The sequence below is a fragment of the Schistocerca piceifrons genome, chromosome 6, assembly GCF_021461385.2.
Source record: "Schistocerca piceifrons isolate TAMUIC-IGC-003096 chromosome 6, iqSchPice1.1, whole genome shotgun sequence".
NCBI classification, from domain to species: domain Eukaryota; kingdom Metazoa; phylum Arthropoda; class Insecta; order Orthoptera; family Acrididae; genus Schistocerca; species Schistocerca piceifrons.
The window spans coordinates 587,803,510-587,819,889 of NC_060143.1; positions in this window are offsets into that span (position 1 = coordinate 587,803,510).

A 16,380-nucleotide genomic window follows, 5' to 3' on the forward strand; every position below is an offset into this window, starting at 1 on the left:
ACAGACAGGAGTGTCTGCGATGGTGTATTCAACGACGAACCTGGGTGCACGAATGGTAATACGTCATTTTTCGGATGAATCCAGGTTCTGTTTACAGCATCATGATGGTCGCAAGCGTGTTTGGCGAACGCACATTCGAACCGTGTATTCGTCATCGCCATACTGGCGTTATCACCTGGCGTGATGGTATGAGGTGCCATTGGTTACACGTCTCGGTCACCTCTTGTTCGCATTGACGGCACTTTCAACAGTGGACGTTACATTTCAGATGTGTTACGACCCGTGGCTCTACCCTTCATTCTATCCGTGCGAAACCCTACATTTCATCAGGATAATGCACGACCGCATGTTGCAGGTCCTGTACGGGCATTTCTGGATACAGAAGATGTCCGACTGCTGCCCTGGCGAGCACATTCTCCAGATCTCTCACCAACTGAAATTGTCTGGTCAATGGTGGCCGAGCAACTGCTCGTCACAATACGCCAGTCATTACTCTTCATGAACTGTAGTATCGTGTTGAAGCTGCATGGGCAGTTGTACCTGTACACGCCATCCAAGATCTGTTTGACTCAAAGCCCAGGCGTATGAAGGCCGTTATTACGGCCAGAGGTGGTTGTTCTGGGTACTGATTTCTCAGGATCTACGCACCCAAATTGTGTGAAAATGTAATTACATGTCAGTTCCAGTATAATATATTTGTCCCATGAATACCCGTCTATCATCTGCATGTCTTCTTGGTGTTGCAATTTCAATGGCCAGTAGGGTATATCCAGGTGTAGCCAGGAAGTTGACTTCTCAGAAAATCCTTGCTTACAGTAATCTGAAACAACACTATCAGAATCAGAACTGAATACTGAATAGCTAGCAACCAAATGCTTAAACGACACTTAAAAAATAGAACAAATCGGATGAAAAAAGCGCGTTTCACAATCGAGGGAAGGCCCACAAAATAACTGCTGGGTGTCGTATTGCGCACTCGTTCGGAACAGAAACCTTGAGAAATGAGAGGAAGGCCAGATCAGTGTCATCTGTCGTTTACCGTGCAAAGCATGCCCATAGAGCCAGTTGGCCAGGTGACCTTCAATTTCCTTATACTGAGAAAGAGTTGCCTCAGCCACAGTCATGCCAGGGGTCGCCCGCTCGACGGACAGCAGAGCAGTATCGTCGACGCTGTCGCAGTGGCCTGACTGGTGACTCGGCTTTTCACTGCGACGAGGGCGCCGCGCAACCCCACAGCGCACAGGTGCGGTGAACGTTACACGCTGTGTGTGTGTGTGTGTGTGTGTGTGTGTTCCTACACCAACTGGTGATTTCAACCAAATATGGTACACGTATACCTTAGTGTGAGGGGGACAATCGCTTTGAGAGTAAGAACCACCTCCCTACCAGAGGCGTGGGGTTGGACAAGCAGCACAGTGTGCCTCGCGTCAAACCCCAGACTCTGTTCATCCAGTATTTGAGAATGAGAGCACTTAGCGACATGCAACAAACTTTAACACCATTTAAAGGCTATACGAAATTTTTTCTCGCTGATAACCCCCACAAAATAATGAAAGAAAAAAAGTTTATCGCACAGCACCTTTCCACTGTTCACACACTGAAGGTAGCCCATTAGACATGCCGTTAAAACTTATTGCTTCTTTACTACTAACTCTATTATCGGCACATTTCACAGACACATTTACCATTCAATAAAAGTGCAAAATTATATCATTGCACCTAGTTTACGAGATAAAGACGTCACAAACATTAATCACATGGTATACGCCGCGTGCTACGGGCGTGGATGCACATCTATAAATGCATACTTGGTCACTGTTTAGTTTCTCCGCCAGAGTACGTCCTCGAGATATTACGGAACTGGCGTCTGATTAAAGTAACACAGTTCGTGATAAGTTGTAAAATATCGCATTGAGGGGAGATTCGACAATACTGAAAAGGGAAGTGTATGCACCATGAGCGGTATGCGTACTAGTGGACCACAATATTATTGCGCCCGGGAGTCAGACCGCTATGGTCGGCCTGTAGTAAGTTATTATCGTAATACTTCACGATAACGCTCGAACCACTTCAGAGTGCATGCACAGCCGCACTGAAGCCATTCACAATGCAATTCCCGTCTCTTTGCTGACCACTGAGCTTGTTTACTGTAACGCCACCGCGTGTTTCCGACAACGGCCACGGGAAGCCTAAGTGCAGTACGTCGCAGTCGGGTAGTAGTGACTTCGGCTGTTTACTCACACAGCGCGTCGGAACAATCAGGCATCTGTAGATACCCGAGAAAAAAAAGTCAACAATTAGTGACACAGTTTGCTTGCGCTTAAACATTTTCTCGATACTTCTGTGACGACCTATAGCCCACAGGAGCTATGCTTGAACGATACGTATATGAAAATAATAAAATACTCAGTGTGAACCCGTGGAATTGAGGTGGCGGCAGCCGACGGTCACTCAGCCGCAAGGCGGAACACCGGAGACTCGCAGCCAGAGGCGACCTCTGCCGCACGGATCTGGTATCATCGTGGCCCCGTTCCGCCGTAACTGAATACAAAGACCGCCGCGCCGGCTAACGTTACCGGCTCCGAGGACACCTTCAAATCGGCATCCCAGATTCACGCCAGGTACGAGTTCTCCGCGTGCATTAAGCCGCGCCTAACTGATTTCATTGCGTGACGCAGTACTCCCTAATGACATAAGGCAACGAAAGACCCGTCTATCGACTGTGAAGTGTGGCGGGCTCTGACGAAAACGCAAAAACTACTACTAGTATACCGCGCACGTTCTGTCAAGTCGCTACACGTTAAACACTATTATTGGAATCATCTCGACACCACAGCGGAGAATGTAAAAAGAAAGAAAATGCCGGCTGCGGTTTTCTTCGAATTCACTGGGTGCAGGTGCCAGCTCTACGCAGCAGTCATCTACAAACAAACACCGTATCATTTTGACTCGACACGGAAAGACAAATTGACGTTTCTCTGAAAGCGCTTTGACGACAGTGGTAAATTAGCATGTGTTACTGAGAGCCTATTTGCTCGATCGTGCGCTAAACCAAACGTAAATTATGGAGCCGCTAGATAGGTGTGGAGAAGTATCAAAAAACCGCGTCCCGCCACGGCCTTCACCCTGCTAGGACGGCCGTGCCCCTCACTGCCCCTCACCGGTACCACGTGGGGATCCACGCTCTGCCGTTTTTGATCGCAACTGGCTCGACGGCACGGTCCCAGACTCTATACTTGCCCAGGCGGGCACTACACGGCGCTCACGATGGCAGCCCCGCACCTCCTTCAACTGCCTAATTCGACCATCACGGTTCAGCCTTCCTTTCTTTTATATTACACTAGCTGACAAACACGACACTGCATTCTTCCAATCTTCTATTAGAAATTGAAATAAAAATAAACTGTTTTTGTAGCGTAATATCGAAGACATTTCATTTCCATGTATTCGTTAAAAAACCTTTGAATTTATGAAAAGGTCGTATAAAGAAATAAGCATGATGGACAAACGTATAAGAAGGGCTGCTTCCCTTGTCTACAACGCGATTTTGTGAACGTCTCTACGGCAACGTCACTTCATTGCTTTACACATGCCTACTCTTTTCGTCTACATCGCTTTGCGCTTCGCAGTTGGAAGCTGTCAAAAACCCTGAGCAGTGTCAGGGATTTCTGTACGTTCACTCAACTGTAGGACTGTCTTATTGGTAAAGAATAAATGTATTAAAACTTCATGAACGATACGGCATTTTTTCACGCATGTCAGTGATTATGACGTGCTATCTCAACTGTGTGGGGCACCATGATATAATTTTTTAGATGCATTAGCGCTAAATATGGATACAGTTATCTGTAGCGCTGTAACTTTTTAAAAAGACTCGAGAAACAAATCAGAATTTTATTTTACGAGCCAGAGAAACTGGTACACCAGCCTAATAAAGTGTAGGGCCCCCACGAGCACGCATAAGTGCCGTAACACGACGCGCTGTGGAATCTACTAATCTCTTACGTAGTGCTGGAGGCAACTAACATTATGAATCGTGCGTGGCTCTCCATAAATCCGTAAGAGATCGAGGGGCTTAAGATCTCTTTTGAACAGCACGTTGCAAGGCATGTTCATGTCTGACCAGTTTGGTGGCAAGTAACTGTGTTTAAAATCAGAAGTGCGTTCCTGAAGCCACTGTATCTATAGCAATTCTGGATGTGTGGGGGTATCGTATTGTCCTGTACGAATTCCGTCAGAATGCACAATGGACACGAATGGGTGCAGGTGATCAGAAAGGATGCTTCTGTACGTGTCACCTGTCCGAGTCGTATGTAGACGTATCAGCGGGTCTCATATCACTCGAACTGCACACCCGCCCCACACCATTACAGAGCCTCCGCCAGCTTAACAGTCCCTTGCTGACATGCAGGGTCCATGGATTCAAGAGGTTGTCTCCAAACACGTACACGTCCATGAGCTCGATAAAATTTGAAACGACACTCGTTCGACCAGGCAACATGTTCCCAGTCATCAGCAGTCCAATGTGGGTGCTGACCGGCTCAGGCAAGGGGTAAAGCTTTGTACCGTGCAGTCATCAAGGGTACGCGAGTGGGCCTTCGGCTCCGAAAGCACATATCGATTATGTTTCGTTGAATGGTTCGCACGCTGACACTTGTTGACGGTCCAGCACTGAAATCTGCAGCAATCTGCGGAAGGCTTGCACTTCTGTCACGTTGAACGATTCTCTTCAGTCGCCGTTGGTTCCGTTCTTGCAGGATCTTTCTCGAGCAGCACCGATGTTGGAGATTTGATGTTTTACGGGATTCCTTATATTCACGGTACACTCGTGAAATGGTCGTACGGGAAAATTCCCATTTGATGGGTACCTCGGAGATGCTGTGTTCCATCGGTCGTGAGCCGACTATTACACCACGTTCACATTCTCTTAAATCTTCATACCATGCAATTGTAGCAGCAGTAACCGATCTAACAACTGCATTAGCCTTAGTATGCCTGTTTACGTGTCTCTGTATTTGAATACACATGCCTATACCAGTTTCTTTGGCGCTTCAGTGTATATAATTTTGGTAATAAAACATACGAATAAAAAAAAAAAAAAAAGAAATATCCAGTTAGTCTACAACTTCGAGTACTCACACTGCGCATTCCCACTCCAGCAGGCACGCTGGAGATGAAGTCTCCAGCGGTATGACAGGATGACCAACGTAACGCGGTTTCCTTCACGAGCAATTCATTTCGCTGCAGCGCCAAGTCTGAGTGTGTCACCGAATCCCCTCTGGCCGTTATTTCCTTACACATAGGAGGCCTACAGGGGGTGAATAAATATATGGACACATCGCGTTTCAACACAAATGCACATGCTAGCCAAGCCTGCAGGCTACGCTGTTAAATTTGACCACAAACGGCGCCTGTGCAACACGTTGCAAGCGGCTGTCGTGACCAGACCTGTGTTCTGCAGCAGCTCAATGAACCCGAGCGTGGGGAAATTACTGGTGATCGTGTGGTGGGTGCTCCCCCAACCGAGGTAGCCAAGTGTGTGGTGTTTCAAGAGACACAGCATACAGCGGTATCAGAAAAAACACATAATCCGCTGAGACACAATGGAGACGAAATTGTGTGTCCAATGATCGTCACTGGCGAGGATTGTGATTAAAAATAAGGTGACGACTACAGCGGAATTCACTCCTGCCCGAGCTGTGTCGTACGGAAACAAGACGGCGGCAGCACCACACGCAGGCACTTACAGGGCGAGCTGCAGCTCCAGCGGCGCAAGCGCCCGCAGCTGGAAAACGTGGTGCGGAGGCCACGGAATCTCCACTTTACGACAATGGAAGGAATTCATTTGGTCGAACGAGTGTTGTTCCACACTGTTTCCAACTTCTGGCCGAGATAACGTTCCAAGAGTGGAACGTGGCGGGACTTCGGTGATTCCACGGGCTCCATGTTTACTCTGAAAGATCGCATTACTACCAAGTATCGGGCTGATCAGGTTCATACCACGTTCCCAAATGTTTTCGAAGACGACAGGGCCCCTGTTAACACAGCTCACATCGCGCAGGACTAGTTTTGCGACCACCATGTATTATCTTATCTCCCCTGGCCAACACAAGTCACCAGCTGTCAAGTATTATTGACCCTTTATGGTCTAGTTTGGAGAGAAGGGTGCATGACCGCTGTCCACCTGAACTTGCCACTATTTTGCGGACAGAATGGTTTATATGAGATTCCCTCGAAAGCCATGCAGGGGCCGCATTCATCCATTCCAAGATAACGGGAAGCTGTTTCTAATGACTGCGGCTTTCCTGCGCCGTTTTAGGCACGGTAATGTCTTGTGCGTTTCTGTTTCCATATTTCTGTCTATCCCACGTACATATTACGAAGCAGGGCAATGACCGCAGTGTTCGGTTACGTGGATTCTGCTCCCAATCCGTCATACTGAGTTCACTTTATGAATGTTCTGCGCGGTGTATAGTGAGCTATGTACTGTTCGTTGCGCTGATACGGTCCCGTTTGTTATCACTTAGCAAATTTGTAACAGCAGAGCTTTACGATCGACGCTTTATGGCGTCAGAGGGCAGAAATGACGGTAACGTTACAATTTAAATGGAGCGAAAGTAACATCGAGAATTCTCTATTCTGTCACGAATTCCCTCATTATTTTTCACGAACAGAGAAACATTTTAAAATTCACGTTGTGTGTCATCCCTGTGATATCCAGTTTATTTATTACTACCTTGAATCTATGCGACGCGCCTCGACACACCAAAACATACAACACAGCACTAGCTATGGTTCTCGTTTGCCTTTAGAGAGTGACAAAACGCTAAAACCACGTTCGTCGTTATTCTTAGGTTCGCTCGAAGACAATGTTTGCTGAAACTAGTTAGTAAAAAATAAATAAATATAAAACTAAAAAATACTACAACGTACGAACTTGCTGACAGTACTTCAGTATGGACGTTTACTGCGCTGGGAACCAAACTCTGGGCGATTTACTCTCTCGCCCCACCATTAACAATCTGTCCGTAAGACATGACATACGAAATCACGGTGGAGGGGTCTAAAAAGCGGAAATGTATTGTTACACTCAGACATTAACCGCACCGCAGAAATGTGTAGACTTTTGGCTACTAAAGTGCACAAATGCCATTATTGTTGAGCTGACACTTTTTTACAAGCACCGCTATCTGCATGGTTCACATGTTTCTGTTCAACAATACTGTTAAATATTTCTTGCTCAATGACTTCACAAGCTATCTTTGTGACATGTGAGGATGTGAGCTGAACTGTAGATCTTAAATTCGTGGCATAAATGTAGTTCTTTCGAGGTATCCAATACACAGAAATGAATATTTTTTGACATCGCAGTCTTTCGTGGCGGCATTTTTGAATAAATTTCCTCACTCTAGTTGGCCAAATTACTAAAGTACCTAGCGGCCTACTGAAACAGTCTCCTGACTACGACGACGGAGGAAGTAGCCCAAAGCTCGACACTGACAAATCTGATGCAGCAAGAACTCCATGAAGAAGGGGTTCATGAATCTCCTCTCTCTTCCACCGTTGCTCTCTCTCAGCTACTCTCTTTCGGCACAAGAAAGTGCGTATGTGTTCGAATGCCAAAATGTTTGGTGAGAAAGGTAGAACGAGGATTGTAGCAGTTGGTTCCTCACTTTTCCGTCAGGGTCATTTAAGGAGGAGGCTATTCGCATTTTTGGTGCTCCAACAGCACCATTTTTCTGCTGGTTCTCTCCTTTTTTTCTATTACAACAAAGCGTGATGCTTATACACAACAAATTCTGCAGGTCACTGAAGTTTTGACAGTTTATTTGTACACTTGGACACTTTTGCATACTTTGACACACATAAACAACAAATAAGTACGCAAAATAAAAGGTTAACATACAATAATTTGCTTTACATATTTTCTGGATACTTTGCTCATCGATCGAAATTCATCGCAAAAGCCCAGATTGTGATTTGCATTCTACAAGAGTAAAAATGTTATTTGAAATAATTTACTGAACCTGCAAACTTTCCAGTTTTACATAATTTTGATAGTTATTTTAACTTCTTTTCAGACATGTACCACTTTGGGCATGTTAGTACAGACGTGAAGAGCCTATTATTCAGAGACGGAACGTCATTAAGTTATACTAGTGAAAAAGTGTTGACTAAAAACACTTTACGGACCTTAGAACCTTTGCAATGACCCTAGAACCACTGCCGTATGTTCATTACGTCAGTCAGAACTACATTTACGCCTCAGACTGGACATCATGTGCATTTTTACGGGCGTGAGTGCGGTAACTTTGAGTCTCTGGATATCGGTAAAGAATAATGATATCGAAAAAGTTTCACGCTTCACCGAGATCACCATCTTAACAATTTACGGAAAAAAATTAGAAGATTTGACATGAACAGAAATTATGCAAGTGTTCATCCCGTCAATTGCTAATTAAGGTACCCAAAAATCTTGGTTTTTCGTGTGTGTCTTGATAACGGATACACACTTGACAAATCGGGAAAATGGCATTTCCAGATTAACGTCTATACAATGTACAGTTAAAATTTAAGCCATTTCGTACCGTTATTTATACAAACGCGAGTCACGGTGCAAAAACCGCTAAAATGGGATTTTGCGGTTTTCTGTATAAATACGGTAACTTTGAACATCTGGATCTGAGTAATGGATAATGATGTTGAAAGAAGTTTCGAAGTTCCCCGAGATCATTATCTTAAAAACATAGGGCAAAATTCCGGATATCTGCAATGAATAGAAATTATGGAAGTGGTCATCCCCATAGTTGGTACTCTTGATACTGAAAAATCTTAGTTTTCGGGGTTTTCCCAGGAATTTCCATCAACAAACGGTACTTTTATAAGCCGCCAAAGGTCCACTACAGATCATACCTAATGCAAAAGAACCAGCCTATTAGCTCAATTTGCTTGAGGTGGGGAATTGCGTATGTTTGAACTTTGATCCTACACTTAGGATAGCTACAGTAAGCCTGTTCTAAATGGTCGCCAGGCCTTGGGCTATCCAAAAATTTTCGTGCGCGGAACCGAACCAAGTCGCACACGGACCGAAAATACGGCTAGGCGGGGAGTCGAACCTCTCTCTTCCCAGCTGTGACGTCCGTGCGTTGACCGCATATCCGCACTGAACAGGTCACAGAAGGATTACTCACCAGGAGGAACTACCTGTGTGGGGGCCGTTACGCAAACAGTCTCGCGTGTCGACAGGAACCCACAGGAAATATGAAGCTGCGTGTGAAAGCGAAACCTGTGCTTTCTGTTACAGGAAGCCAACTTAGTGACAGCAACTTCCCTCCTTTCCCTTCGTCTTTCCGTTATTGCTACAAACCTCGAAACAAGTACTTTGGCTTAGCTGAGCAGGCAGCAGTTAGTCATTATCCACTCGACCTAAGTTACGTACAATGAACAACTACAGTTGCCAGTAAAACAAAAAAGCTAGTTTCTAAGATATCAGATTTGTAGCTGTTAGCTAAAGGAAATAAAGACTATCAGTATGCCTATCCTGCTGATAAGAAACAGAACGTGCTGTTATTTAAAACTGAGCTGTGCGGTGTACGCTCTAACTGCCCCCGGCACTCGACGTCCCCAGTCATGTCTTATCTGCTGCTTCCACAACAACAACCTACACACAATGGTGTGGCGCCAGATTCTTTCCTCCAGTCTCGCCTGATCATGAACAAAGTCAGAATAAACGGGGATGGCCTTTATACAGCTGCAACCTTAGCGAACAACGGAAAACACCGAAGACCTAAATCCAAGTGGATTTTAATCCTTCATCCTGCGAAACCAAGTCCGCGGCTTTCAGCAGAAGCCAATGCGATCACTACCTGATCCACAAAAAGCTTTCACATGCTGCCTCACATAAAAATATTATGTGACGCAGCATGTGAAAGTTGCTGGATTTGGACGGGTTACTCCAGTAACTGAAATATCAGATCTGAAGATGGTTCTGGGTGAACCGAAACCGGTCATATGAATAAAAAAATTTTGCAGTCAAGACGGATTATAAGTAACATGTTGCAGAGGGAGTTACATTAGGCAATGATATAGTTCAAGTAGTAGATGAGTTTTGCTATATGGGAAGCATAATAACTGATGGTCGAAGTAGAGAGGATATAAAATCTAGACTGGAAATGGCAAGGAAAGCGTTTCTGAAGAAGAGAGATTTGTTAACATCGAGTATAGATCTAAGTGTCGGGAAGTTCTTTCTGAAAGTATTTGTATGGAGTGTAGCCATGTTTTGAAGTGAAACATGGATGATAAATAGTTTAGACAAGAAGAGAACAGAGCATTCGAAATGTGGTGGTACAGACAAATGCAGAAGATTAGATCATGTAACTAACGAGGAGGTACTGAATAGAATTGGGTGAGAAGAGGAATTTATGGCACAACTTGACTAGGAGAAGGGATCGGTTGGTAGGGCGCATTCTGGGGCATCAATAAATGGTTCAAATGGCTCTCAGCACTACGGGACTTAACTTCTGAGGTCATCAGTGCCCTAAAGCTTAGAACTACTTAAACCTAACTAACATAAGGACATCACATACATCCATGCCAGAGGCAGGATTCGAACCTGTGACCGTAGCGGTCGCGCGGTTCCAGACTGAAGCGCCTAGAACCGCTCGGCCACTCCGGCCGGCTCTGGGGCATCAAGGGATCTCCAATTTAGTATTGGAGGGAAGCGTGGAGGGTAGAAATCGTAGAGGAGGACCAAGAGATGAATACACTAAGCAGATTCACAAGGATGTTGGTTGCAGTAATTAGTCGGAGATGAAGAAGCTTGCCAGGATAGAGTAGCATGGATAGCTGCATCAAACCTGTTCTCTTACTTTTTCCTCGTTTCATTTGTGAGTCGAAGAGTGGTACAAGTTAACCTCCGTCATCCACAGTGTGGTGACAGGCGAAGTACGTATGTCGATGTACATTAAGATCCCTAGCCTCTCGGCCTGGAGTTGTGTGAGCATCATCGTCAACTCACGGTTGGTAGGACATGTTCTGAGGCATCAAGAGATCACAAATTTAGCATTGGAGGGCAGCGTGGAGGGTAAAAATCTTAGAGGGAGACCAAGAGATGAATACACTAAGCAGATTCAGAAGGATGTAGGTTGCAGTAGGTACTGGGAGATGAAGAAGCTTGCACAGGATAGAGTAGCATGGAGAGCTGCATCAAACCAGTCTCAGGACTGAAGACCACAACAACAACAACAATAACGTACTTTCGTAGGTAAATATTCTCTTAGTATTCATCCAGCGTGAAAATAGGTTTTTAGCCGTTTGATTTTAGGTCGTCGATGGCGGATCACCCTAGCTGTTTTACGTTTGTTACTGTTTGTAGTGTTTAGTTGTCTATGACAGAACCAAATAGTGATTTTTCTCTGATTTCATTGACGCGATATAAGTTACATTTATTGAAGTTCCTGGTGAACTGCCAGGCACCATACAAGCGTCTATCCTCTCCAGTCCTTGCGTTTTGCGATGCAGTTCTCAGTGTTGTGACTTTGCTACATGAAGTGTTGAAGGAAGGCGTTTCACAATCCTAACGACTCCCACAGTTACTGTTTCTTTTTTTTTTCTTGTTCGGAAACCTCTTTTCAGTACTCTTGTGACCGCAAGGTAAAAGTGAACCTGCACTTTGAGTGTAGCACGTTGTGCGTCCAATTGTGAAAGGGACGCTGAGGTTAGTGTGCACCGTGCGGTCTGCCTGTGTGTTTCTAATGCTCATTTCAAACTCAGGTCCTAAGCGGAGTCACATTACTGCGAGGAAGATTCCCAGCACGGGAAGTTGCCTGCCGACTGGGTGTACACCGTAGTGAGCTGGCCCGAATATTGAGCCGCCACTGTTAAGACACAAAACACTGAAGATCGGCATAGCAATGGTCGCCGACCGTGAACAAACACCACCCGCTGACCGCTACCTGCAAAATAACAGTCTTGCGTACGCCGAGAGAACGCAACACCACTGCGCTCAGATTCTTTCCTTTTCCTCGGGGAGTTTGCGTCGCCTATACGACGCAGACAGTAAGCTACCGTCTGTACGCCATCAATTTGACCTTCAGGCGCCTACTGAGGCCGACGGTACAGAACCCACGGTATTTACACCTTGAGCGATCAGCGCCCTCCTCGAGCCTCCGCCGTTACCTGTCGAGTGATTCCTGCACGAGTTCGTGCACGTCGCTGTTGTGTCCCGGGCCGCCCTTGGCACGCGGGCTGCGGGCCGCAGGCGCGGCGCTCACACGCCCACTTTCTAACCGCGACCTTTGCCGCACGCCCTACGCGTTTGATATTCCACTGCACCGCTTCGCCTCCAATTTCGAGACACTTTCTAGCCGCGAGCACTGGCGTACCTGCTCCGGCAATTCCGACTACGCACTAGCTTTCACTGATGGGAATAGGCACTCCACGTCAGAGTTATACACAATCGTTCACCTGCCAATACAACAGCAACTGGTAAAGAATATATTTTATGACCATTTGCTTGTCATATGACAGTACAACACTTTCATTACCTAAAATTTCTTGTGTGGCATATGCGGATATTTGGCTGAGTGAAAAAAGGATGACTGTAAAGCTAAAGCAATTTCTGAGCAATTGCTAAGTAACTTGGTAATATAATAAACTATTTAGTCTGTTGATACCTCTTTCTCCGTTCTGACAATAACGGTCTCTGAAACCCTGATTAAAATAAACGGTTGATCAATAACGTACAACAAGAAAAGCAATGGCCCGATAGTCACCCCTGTGAACTCCGCAATGTAAATACATCCCCCATCCACGCGGACAAGATATCGCTTCCCTATCTCAGTTATCCTACTGCACTTAGCGTGTCATATAAGCAGAAAGCTAGATATGTGATGAATCACATGTTCCCTAAAAACAGGGGAAACAGTAGAAGACAAATAGATGGCAGATAATCAAATTGGTAAGAAAACAAGACCTAGTAGAAATCCTCGCATATCAGGCGAGATTTTTTAATTTAATTGACAGAAGGAGACATATAAAAATGCAGCAAATGAAGCAAGTGAAAGTGAATACAAACGTCTGAAACTGAGATGGACAGAAAGTGTAAAATGGCTAAGCTGGAATGGCTAGAGAAAAAATGCAAGTGTAAGGAAGCATGTATGGAGGTATGTTCTGTCTGTACAACTAAATTAAAGGCAGTTTGTTTTTTGCCATACGCGTTTCCCTTCTTTTATTTAGGAAGCATCTTCAGTTTACTGTAATACACGTTTCTTTTTATACACGTAAAAATGTATTACGTAGTAGTTGCAATATGTTACTATGTTACGTTTTGTCGTGCTTTTCTCTCGTTTTACACATTAGAAACAAGTTTTGTAGCACGAATTTTGAGAGGTGATCCTTCGGTTAGCATGCTCCAGCTGGCCGATATCCGGCATTTTTTCACCAACTTTTATTACAACACATCACCTGCATTTCATTCTGTGATCATCATGTGTGTGTTTACAGTGCGTATATTTAAGATTACTGTTTGTTAGGTTTTAGTGGCTAACATGGACAGTGAGATGTTGATTTGATCATTAATTAGTTTCTTTTTCATTGCAAGGGCTCATTGTATGTGGAAGTTTTCTTGTTATGTCAGGAGTTTTTTGTTGTGATTGGTCACTCAGGTACAGTGTCTTGCTCCATGGTGGATGGTTCATGTCCATGTTTTATCAGGTGTTCAGCGAAGAAAGAATGGTTAACTTCATACTTACAGCTTCTTATATGTTATTTATAACTAGTTTCAAAATTCCTGCCTCTCATCCCCAGATATACCGATTCACATTCTTGGCATTCTAACTGGTATACACCTGCTCCTTCGTATCTACCTATGACCTATAAAAACAACGCTAACATCGCACAAAAGAGTACTTTACGAGATACTAACGCATGCCTCTCTTCTAATATATCAGAAACAAATACCGTCTGCGTGCTGACATCGAGCACATGTGGCGATCCTATTAAATATACAGGTATTGGTCCACTGGAGCAAGTGGCCAGTCATCGAATTCGCTTGCACAGACTGGTGTAAAGTTATGTCACCCATACTGTAGGAGTACCATACCCCACAGACTATCAATCGCAAGAGAGGGTCCCAGTGTTGTTCTTTCACACACTGTTTTTCTGCCCTGACACATCCAAGCATTGTATGACTATGGCTTTCTACAATGACATACTTTTTTTTCCACTTTGAAGTCTGTGTCAGGTGCTAGACTGACATTAACACGTGTCGGTCCACTGCCTCCTAGAGAAGACTGGACATCTCATAGTGTCAACTATGCTGCTCCAACAACACACAAAATGGTTGAAATAAAAGACACTGGCAGTGTTTCTTAGTTACAAAAAATGAAGACATTGCAACATACGAAAACTGAAAGAGTTTCTGACACTGTCGAGCGTTTCCAAACAACTGTCTGAAGGTAATCACCTCTACATTTAATCACATTTTCCACAATGATGGGGTAGATGTCCCTGTGTTCCATTTCGATTGATTCCTTATATCGCAATCACGTATACGATCACTATTTTCATGCTGGCCAGCCCCAGAAGGTACTGCTCCAATCGAGACTCTCACAATCTCAAACAAGTGGTATCAGTCAATCATTCTGTGGTAATCAACAGCATACCAGTGGATAGACGGGATAGAAAAGACAGTGTTGATATCAGGCAATGTACTATGACTGTAGTTGAGAGTTTTCCGCAATTTCAAAACCAGCTGATGACATGACAGCATGCTTCTCAATTTCCGTATCTTCGCTAAACCACCCCTCTACTGCTTTGCATGTATCATTTACTAGATTGCAAATGTAAACAGATGACCGTGCGGTATACTTACATTCATTGTTACTTCTCGAACATATACACTGATGTATACAAGACAGTGTCCTATACCGACGCATTTAGGTTATTTACATATTTCCAAAACTTCGATCATAGAGCGTAATTTACAATTACCACTACTCATCTTTCCCTATCTGGATGGGAATCACAGACCATTATTGCATTCTTAGGATAATTTTGGAGATTGAAAGATTTTCCCGCATTGTTTTTGACCAACCCTCCCTACGACACTGTCACCAATTTAATTTGCAACTGATTAGAAGCAGGAGGGTACTATACCTGTTACATTCCACATCTCACGAAAGAACAGAGCGACCCGAGTCCCCAACTGCTGTTCAGCGGGAAATGTTCCGCACCAGTCTTACTCATACCATCCAGCAAAACACCTCTCCAGGTGCTTGCATGTTGCGGAGGGTAGAACCCTTTGACAGTGTACAATAGATATGAGAGTGTTGTGATGATCCAACAGACGGTTAAGAAGAAAGATGTGGCTTATGCATGATGGAGGTCCAGACAGATGGAGTTTCAAGAATTTTACATCAATCAGTTGTGCTATCAATTGTAATGTATTGTTCTAGTATGTGGGGTCACTACCAAGAAGGTAGTAGCAAGACAGAAAAGATCGTAGAACATAAACACATGCACTCCCAAGGCTACACGGTTCTTCACTAAAACACGCTAAATAATGTTGAAGTCAGGTCATTTCCGAAATATTAGTCATGCAGAGTGGAACACTTAATATTCTATTGCAGGACATACATGTCTAACATCTAACACAATCCACCCTGCAAGTTTTCTATCCCACTACTCACTATGGCGACAAGCCTTAAGATGATCAATCTACTTCCTTCTACAGTAAAGAGAAACAGAGTCTTTCTGATACTAGCACAATATAGCTTTCCAAAGGTGTATAGTGCCCACTGTTAACATCCAATCAAGGTTCAGAAATTATACTATGCTCGCATCAGTCCTATAAAATGATCATCAGCAACGGAGAATGCCTCTTACAAGGAAACAGACAAATGCATAGCAGCGGTGTTTGACAATTGAAATTACATACCATGCTGTCCTAACTTCAAGAGCTGAAGACAGTCTCTGCCACACACGTCATCTGTCAAGCAAATTATATACAGGGATTGCGGTAACTTACAGGTACCTGCCACTAACTTAGAACCACCGCAGTTATGAAACTAAAGACTCAATTTATGTCCAAGATGCAGCAGGGGAATGGAGTACATCTTCGTTCATCAAGAGGGGGTCCGCAGCTCGTGGTCGTGCGGTAGCGTTCTCGCTTCCCACGCCCGGGTTCCCGGGTTCTATTCCCGGCGGGGTCAGGGATTTTCTCTGCCTCGTGATGACTGGGTGTTGTGTGCTGTCCTTAGGTTAGTTAGGTTTAAGTAGTTCTAAGTTCTAGGGGACTGATGACCATAGATGTTAAGTCCCATAGTGCTCAGAGCCAACCAGCCATCAAGAGGGGGGTGTTGGATAGGTTTTCCATTGATG